Source organism: Oratosquilla oratoria, chromosome 14 (genome assembly GCF_046742065.1).
Source record: "Oratosquilla oratoria isolate Oo_2021 chromosome 14, ASM4674206v1, whole genome shotgun sequence".
Taxonomy (NCBI): Eukaryota; Metazoa; Arthropoda; class Malacostraca; order Stomatopoda; family Squillidae; genus Oratosquilla; species Oratosquilla oratoria.
This window is the reverse complement of record NC_134790.1, coordinates 2,656,850-2,666,236: the sequence shown is the minus strand read 5'-3', so window position 1 is coordinate 2,666,236 and position 9,387 is coordinate 2,656,850.

The following is a 9,387-nucleotide window of genomic DNA, read 5'->3' as shown; positions in this document are numbered from 1 at the left end:
TTCGACGATAAAATATATTTGATGTTTTTTTTTTTTTTTATCAGTCGAAAAGGCTAAAGAAGACAGTGTTATATTACATGATCACAGTTTATGATTAATGTTGAGTATATTTATAATGGAAACCTGTTATGAGAGGACAAAGCATTTTCGGCCTTATGCTCTTGTTCAGTAGGGCTCAGAATCGTGACATCCAATTTACGTAAATGATGAATGTGTAATGCAGACTTTCCGCTGTGACAGCAAGCAATCCACAGTCTCATTCCCCCTCGCCAGCCAAGCAATGCCCGTTTTATAATCAAAACTGCTTCATTGGCTTCAATCGGCGCTCCTGATTGGCTGATTTGTGTAGCCTCTCCTTGGCATTGTTTGGTCGAAGGGACGCGTTTTATGTTTATTCTCCGATGTTGATGAGGTTTTCAGTCAGTTCGGATAATGAATATGGTTTTAGTCGGATTGTGGATGTTTGGAGTCAAAGTTTGAGGTTTTGAATTTAAGTTTGGATGAAAATATACTGAGGAGAACAACGCGGACTGCAACAGACGTGAAGTTAAAGAAGACAGACAGAGAGAGAGAGAGAGGGAGAAGGATAAAGGGGAAACGAGAGGAAGAGAGAGAGGATGAAAGAGAGGGAGAGAGAGAGGAAAAGAGAAGGAGGGAGAGGGGATAAAACAGTGGAATGATTTTTACCCATTCGTATTTATTCAATTGTCGCATACAAAAAACTACTTTCCAGTGGTTCCGTTTCTGTATCTGTCGGGATGTGTGTGCGTGTGAGTGCATACGTGTGTGTGCATGAGTGTGTGCGTGTGTGTGTATGTGTGTGTGTGTGTGTGTGCGCGTGCGCGCGCGCGAGTGCGGCCGTGTGCGTGTGTGTGCGTTTTCTACCATTTATGATTTGTCGGAGGATGCGTGTTAGTCGGACGTTAGTGTTATTGGAGACTAAAAAAAATTTCTCTCAGAATTATACTTATCACGTTTATTTTACCACAGTTTTTATAATTTTCTTTTAAGTTTGAGTTTGTCCTCTAATCTTATTTCTATTTGTTTTTATATATCACTAGTTATTTTCATATATTTATTTTTGTTTTTATTTTATGCATTTATTTATTATTGTATATATATATTTTTAAATCGTAAATCCTCCAGCTGGGGTACAACATGTGACAGTGTAATTTCAGTATTTTTGTATATTCTCTCCTCAAGATTTTCCCCTTCTCACTCTTTCTCTCTCCTCTCTCTCTCTCTCTCTCTCTCTCTCTCTCTCTCTCTCTCTCTCTCTCTCTCTCTCCTCTCTCTCTCTCTCTCTCTCTCTCTCTCTCTCTCTCTCTCTCTGGTTGTTATTTTCACATTATTTTTTTTTTTTACTTTTTGCCCACTATAAGTATGGCATTTTACAGTATGTTGATTGTAATGTAAGTAGAGATTCTTAAGAATTATTTTTACTTAATATTTCATTTCATCTTTTCCCATTATTATAACCCAGTTCTATCACGCATCTCTTTTAATCGTATGGTATCACATGTGCTTATGTAGTATATATTTATTATTTTGCTCTAGAGCTGTGTATGAAGGTAACATTAGTGTTTTCTTATAACGTAAGGGGACACTTTAATAAAGGGTTGTCTCACGTGGTCCTATGTATTAGACAATCTGATATAGAACAGAAGTCGTTTAAGTAGAATTGAATGTCACGAACCATAAAGCAGAATCAACGGCAACTGACATACTGTAGTACTATTTCTCTACATATAAACGTATACATATATATATATAATATATATATATATATATATATATATATAAATGCTAACAAATGTATATGCACACAGATCTATGGATTTACATTCACATACATGTACCTATACAATGAATAAATTCATGTGTGTTTTTGTGTGTATACTGTTTGAGTATTGCGTGCATGCATTTGTGTGTGTGTGTTTGTGTTTTCGAGAGCCTGTGCGCGCAAGTGTGTGTGTGTGTGTGTGTTTGCGTGAGCCTGTGCGCACAAGTGTGTGTGTGTGTGTGTGCGTGCGTGCGTGTGTGCCTGTGTGCGTATATGTATGCACGTATTAGAACCTGCGGGCGCATGCGCGTGAATATACATGTGTATCGGTGTTCGTAAATTGGCTCGCTCGAAATTCTGTTGATAAGCCGGTTTATAGGTCGTTCGAGAGACGCCTCACCCGAATTTCTTCGTTGATTAATGGAGCCCACTTAGAGTGACAAATGGCCGCGAAATGTTCGGCCTTATGGGTCCTAATCATCGATGAAGACCAGTTCGATAGGTGAATGCTCTATCAGGAATAATGATTCTGGGGACCATAATCACTACAAAACACGGGTATTATTCAGTACCTTCAGGATAATCATTATCAGGAATTCCAGGGAAGTTTGATAAATATCGTATTGGCATGTGATTATTTTTGTTCATTATGGGAATACAAAGAAATGGATGAGGGTACATGTGACTATTAAAGGTATTTATGTATGAACATATGAAGGTGTGAACATATTTGTGTCCGTACATGTCTGTTATGAGTATATAAATGTATACCATACGTGTATACACACACACACACACACACACACACACACACACACACACACACACATATATATATATATATTATATATATTATATATGTATATTATATATGTATATATAATATATATATGATATATATTATATATATATTTATATATATATATATAATGTATGTATATGTATACACACACGCACACACACACACACACACACACACACACACACACACACACATGCATACATACGTGAGTGTTTGTGTGCCTGTGTGTGTACTCGCGTGCGCGCATGTGAGGGTGTTATTTGTGGCTATAAAAACAATCTAAATGCTATATGTGATCAATCCGATGGCCCTCCTAAAATAATAGTTACTATATATATATATAAATGAAGCGTAGGAGAGAAAAATTGAAATGTTTTAATCCGAGAATCTTTGATTGAGAGTTTTGTATCATCATATCCGCTTAATGAAATCCGGACGCAAAGAGGCCATTTTAATCAAATAACTCTGGTCCGAGGGAGGAGAGTTTCTTGATGTTTGCGTGTGGAGGAACACGAAAGCCTCAAGTTGGGAACGGGACCAGGTGATGTGGACAGCCGCTCTCATGGCAAAAGATTACGATGATGAGAATCATGAGGGTCTTCTGGCTGGGTCAGAACCTTTCTCGAAGCCGGATAAAACCTTCTAGTGCGGAACAGAAAAAAATTGTCTCAAAAAAAAAAAAAAAATTACCACACAGGATCAGTTTAGTGAATTGAGGTTGATTCTATTCAGGAAATTTAAAGTAAAGAAGAACTGTTTTGTGATACAACCATAGAATGGCTGGCAACTTTTGAGGTCTCCAATTCGGAAAGAAGAGTTCGGGAAAGAATAAAATGTGTAAATGGTGGCACCTGATAAAATAGGACTCCTTTTGGTATTGAAATATTAATCAAATGAAAATTGTTTCTTCGACATCAAGGTCAAATGATATAGTTTATGGAATGAACTGAGAGATAGAATGAGGTGTATAGAAACATTTACTTAAAAATGAATTCACGAAAGAGACAATCATTACATAGTCCTTTCGATATGAGTCTTCCATCTGAATGACATAGTATGACATTAATAGAATTAGAATTAAATAATATAGTTTTTTAGATTAAATGTTTAATCCAGATGGGTTCTTGAGTTAAGGGGATGGGCTAGAGGGCATTTATTCCCAAAACGAAAAATCTCTCTCTTTTATTAAAGGAGAGGGATTGGTGTGTGTGGTGGAAGAGGGGGGGGGGTTCCTAAGGCATCATCTCGGTTTTCGCAATATTTATTGCAACGAATCGTTGGATCCGAAGATATTGAGATGTTTATGACCGAACCGCCCTTGATGATAAGTATCCCCCTCGAGTCCGAGCTCGAATCCTGGCCTGAGTTAAAGTTGTTGTTTATTGGGATGTGAGGAACCTGCGGTGGTGGAATTCAACGGCGAAAGAAATCACCCCAAGAGCGTTCTCGTTCTCGCCCTTGTCTTCCTCTCTCTTACTCTTCTTCCCCTTCTTCCCCTTCTTCCCCTTCTTCCTTTTCTTCCTTTTCTTCCTTTTCTTCCTTTTCTTCCTTTTCCTCTTTCTTTTCTTCCCCTTCTTCCTTATCTTTCTCTTCTTCTTCCTTCTCTTCCTCTTCTTCCCTCTCTTCCTTATCCTCTTCCTCTTTCCTCTTCTTCCGTCTTTCTTCCTCCTTCCCCTCTTCCCCTTCTTCCTTCTCCTCTTCCCCTTCTTCCTTCTCCTCTTCCCCTTCTTCCTTCTCCTCTTCCTCTTCTTCCCCTTCTTCCTTTTCCTCTTCCTCTTCTTCCCCTTCTTCCTTTTTCTCTTCCTCTTCTTCCCTTTCTTCCTTTTCCTCTTCCTCCTCTTCCCTTTTTACCTTCTATTCCCTTTCTTCCCCTTTTTCCTTCTCTTACATTTCTTCCCCTTCTTCCTTCTCCTTTTCTTTCTCCTTTTTCTCCTCTTCCTTTTCTTCGTCCTCCTCTTCCTCTCCTTTCCCTTCTTTCTCCTCCTCCTTCTTTTTCTCCTCTTCCTCTATCAATTCCATCTCATTCTAAGCACGAGATATTTACCCTAAACTGAAAGATAATTAGATAAATAAATCAATCAATCAATAAATAAACTAACTGAAATCGTCGGCCGTTGGCCAAAGCATAAGTTGAAATGGATTCACTGAAGAAATGACTGCTCTATCATATATTCAATGACTATCATAATAGAATGGTGGTGTATTTAGTAGTATAGTAGTTAGAAATAGAGGAAAAGAAAAAGTTGAAGGATTGATCTCTTTGGAAGATAAGGAGGAAAAGAATGAGAGTAGAATCGGTAACAGAAAATTAAAGACGAAGAAGTGATCAAAGTAGAAAAAACAATTAAAATAGAAATAGTATTAGGAAGCGTACTATTAAAAGAATAGTTAGGAATAGTGATAAACTCGTTGTATGTAACGGTATGCATCAGAGACCGTAACAGCTGGACCGTAACAGCGGTAATAATGATTATAGGATTATTGGCAGTTTATCACTTGGAATGAGAGTATTATTGATAGCCTGAGCGGTTTAATTGATAAGCAGTTGTACCTTTATTTCTTTCGGCTGCTTCACGTAACACTAAAGGATGTTAACACACTGGGCTCCACCAGCTCCAGCTGTTTGTTGAAGTAAACGCGACTTCAGTCACAGTAGCTTATTTCTCAAATCTCCAAACATCAAATTATCTTTCCGTCGTGTATAGCAAAGCTGAGAGATGAGCTAAGAGATTGCGAATTTATACGAATGTTAGACATACTGTTGAAACGTTTTTAGAGAATTCTAGATTTCTGTAAGTGGAGTCATATTCTAGTTATTGAAATGGGGATTGGAGGTAGTATGATGGAGGAAAAATAACCGGGTGTAATAACCTTTGAAGACTATCATGAATTCCTGTTTGGAGCTTTTAGTTCTATGTATATTAAGTGGGACCATTGATAAGTGTCAGGTACTGGTAGCGCTGAGAGATGGATGTCGGAGAGAACTATCTCCCCGTTACTCAACTTTGATACCTGTCACGACCCACACTGACATCCGTAAGTGCAACCTCGAGGGGCTGTTAGTCGGTTTCCGGGTAAGGTTCAATTTGTTTTTCCCAATTTTTCACATAGGAAGAGCGACACAGACTCTTTCTCCTCCCCCTCCTCCTCCTCCCCTCCTACTCCTCCTCCCCTCCTACTCCTCCTCCCCTCCTCCTCCTCCTCCTCCTCCTCCTCCTCCTCCTCCCTTCCTCCTCCTCCTCCCTTCCTCCTCCCTCTCTTCCCCCCTCCTCCTCCTCTCCCTCCTCCCCTCCTCCCCCCTCCTCTCCCCCCCCCTCCTCCCCCCCCCCTCCCCCTCCCCCCCCCCCTCCCCCTCCCTCTTCCCCCCTCCTCTTCCTCCCTTCTCCTCTCCTCTTTATCCTTCCTCTCCTCCTTCTATTCCTCCTCTTACTCTTACTCCTTTATTTTTCCTTCCCATCCTTTCCCTCCACTCCTCCTCATCCCCTCATCTCCCCTCCTCATCCTCCTACCCTCCCCTCCTCCTACCCCCCCCCCCCCTCCTCCCCTCCCCTCCCCTCCCCCCTCCCCCCCCCCTCCTCCTCCCCCTCCCCTCCTCCCCTCCCCCTCCTCCCCCCCCCCCCCTCCCCTCCCCCTCCCCCCCCCCTCTCCCCCTTCTCTCTTCTTCCCCTCCTCATTTTCCTCCTCTTCCCCCTCCTCCTCCCCCACTCTTTCTATTCTTTGTCCCTTTCCTCTTCCTCCTCTCTTGCCTCCTCCTACTCCACCTCCTTCCTCACCCCTATTTCTCCCCACACTTCGCCCCTCCTCTCCCCACTTAGCACCTTTTACATCCTCCTCGCCTCTCCTAACCTCTCCTTCTCGCCTCTCCTACGACCTACTTTTACACCTACTTGTCCTCCTTCTTTTCCCTCCTCCTTTTCCCGCCTCCTCCCTCCTCCTCCTCCCCCTCCTCCTCCTCCCTCCTCCTCCTCCCTCCTCCTCCTCCTCCTCCTCCTTCCATTCTCCTCCCTCCTCCCTCCTCTTTCCTTCTCCCTCCACCCCCTACCTCCTCCTCTTCTTCACTCTCTTCCCTCTCTACTCTCTTCCCTCTCCTTTCTATCTTCACTCTCTTCCCTTTCTTCCCCTTTTCCCACTCATCTCTCCCCTGTTCCTCGTCTTGCTGCTGCTTCTGCTGCCTTGACATATAAAACTTCCCCCTACTAATACATAACTAATAACACTCCGTTGTCTTTCTCTTTTCCATACACACACACACACTCGTAATTATGGAATTAAACCAAAATTATTCAGATATCACTTATGGCCAAATTCTCGTGAGAATAAAGGTCAAAGTTAAATCTGAATCATTTTGGTTTAATCCCAAAAGGAGGGAGGGATGTCATTCTTCATTCTTTATAGATGTCGGGACAGACGTTCTCCGTCAGTTCCTGTACGGAAACTACAGAAGTGACATCTTGTAATATGTCAGAATGAAGTCACATAGGCGTCACGTCAGAGTAACATGACAGCATCGTCATTTCAATGGTTTCGACCTCATGATGTCACTGAACAGTGACTCCACTGTAACATGACAACGTCACAGGCGTCTGACATGACGCCAGTGTGCTCTGACGTCACTTTGACGCATCGTCACGTGACGTCTCTACCGCGACGTCATTCTTTAAAACATCACGTGACATAAATTTCAAAGCTTCTGTCCAAGAGAAGCCAGAGGACGGCTGTCCCTCAGTCTTATATGAATGAGGTCAGGTCACGCGGCAATGATATCATGTCTCAGTGACGTCATGTTACAGTGGTGTCACATCACCGTGTTATTACAATGGTGTAATTGTCATATTGTAGCGATGTTATATAAGTCATACTAATGACATCATATTACAGTGACATGATATCGCAGTGACAAAATGTCGCAGTAACAAAATGTCGCAGTGACATAATGTCGCAGTGACATAATGTCGCAGTGACATAATGTCGCAGTGACATAATGTCGCAGTGACATAATGTCGCAGTGACATGATATCGCAGTGACATGATATCACAGTGACATGATATCGCAGTGACATAGTATCGCAGTGACATAGTATCGCAGTGACATAATATCGCAGTGACATAATATCGCAGTGACATAATATCGCAGTGACATAATATCGCAGTGATATAATATCGCAGTGACATAATATCGCAGTGACATAATATCGCAGTGACATAATATCGCAGTGACATAATATCGCCGTGACATCATATCGCAGTGACATCATATCGCAGTGACATCATATCGCAGTGACAATATCGTAGTGACATCATGTCGCAATGACATAATATCGGAATGACATCATGTCGCAGTGACATCATATTGCAGTGACGGCACGTCACCTTATCTAATTCTTGTCATCTCAATTTCATATGCAGTGCCTCTCCATTGTCCAAATCACATGCGGGAGCTTATGCCGAGAAAACCACATCTCTTCCTCTCTTATCAACACTCACGCCAGTCCTTCTGCCATCACGACCATTTCTAACCTCAGGCCAGAGCTCTCTTCGTTGTCATTTTACATTTCACGGATTTGGACCAAACAACTCGTTCCTTTTCTTGGCTTATTGACGCAGTCCGGCTCCCCCCCCCCACCCCCCGTCCTCTCGAGGTTCACTCGCTCAGAGGCGAGACCTAACAGACCGTCGTTATCTAGGTGCTGAGGTCGTTCTCGAATTTATTTGGAGGATTTGTTTGTAGTTTGTTCTCCGGGTCGCTGCTGTTTTCGCAGTGAATGGGTTTCCTGTTGGTGTTTTTTGTTTTTTTTTGTTTTTTTTTGTTTAATCAAGGACCATTATACCTTGAATATGACCTTTATAGGATATTTGGTCTATGACGCTGAACTACTAAGGATATTTGTTCATGAAACTGTTCTTCAACCAAGGCACCTTTACAAATTGTCCTTGAACTTGGTCTGATTTTTGACGTTGCATTTGCCCAAGGGGCTTTGCTCTTTAAAACAGCTTTTTAACATAGGACCTTCGCTCTTTGTCGATGCCCTTTAACGAAGGACAGTTGCTCATTGACAGTGACCTTTAGCCTTAACTCGTGACATTTTCTCCTTGACCCCGTCCTTTAAACAACAGCCTTAGCTTCTTAAAAATGACCTTTTAGTCATCAGAGAGCACAAACCACTCGGTATACCAAGGGGCTCGACATTCCTCGGTCGTTGGCATCGACTTGACTCCACAAGTTGCTCCCGAGGTAATTAGGACAAGAGTCCTTGGGGGCGTTCCTGGATAAGGTCATCGGGTCTCGGCCAGAACCAAATCTCTAAAGATGTCACTGGGCAGTAATTTGTACACTATATGTATTATTTTTCCTTCCTCTTGTTATGCCGTTACTGAACAGCAATGCCTCTCACAGCTGAATAATTTCGTCTGTTATTTGCGAAATGTAGGGTACTGGGTTTTCATGGGAGAAGATTTTTGTTGCTCTTTACAAATTAGTGGTTTGTTTTACCTGTTGATAGGAGATTCTATTCAGTTGTAGGCAGACTCATCCACAGCAAAAGTGTTCAGGGTATTTCATGCTTTTTGTATTTTATTTTAATTTTATTTTTATCTCGTTGCACGCTTGGTACCTGCTAGACTGAATGTACAAGGCGAACGCAGACCTCAAATGGATTCGTCAGCTAATTAGAATAGCATAGCGTCAGCCAGAATGAATATGGAAGACTACTCCATTTCCGCTTTGACTATTCAATATAAACTCTAAAATTATTGAATGGTGGAAGACACCCTTCCCTTTCCGCTAACTAAAAATAAATAGATA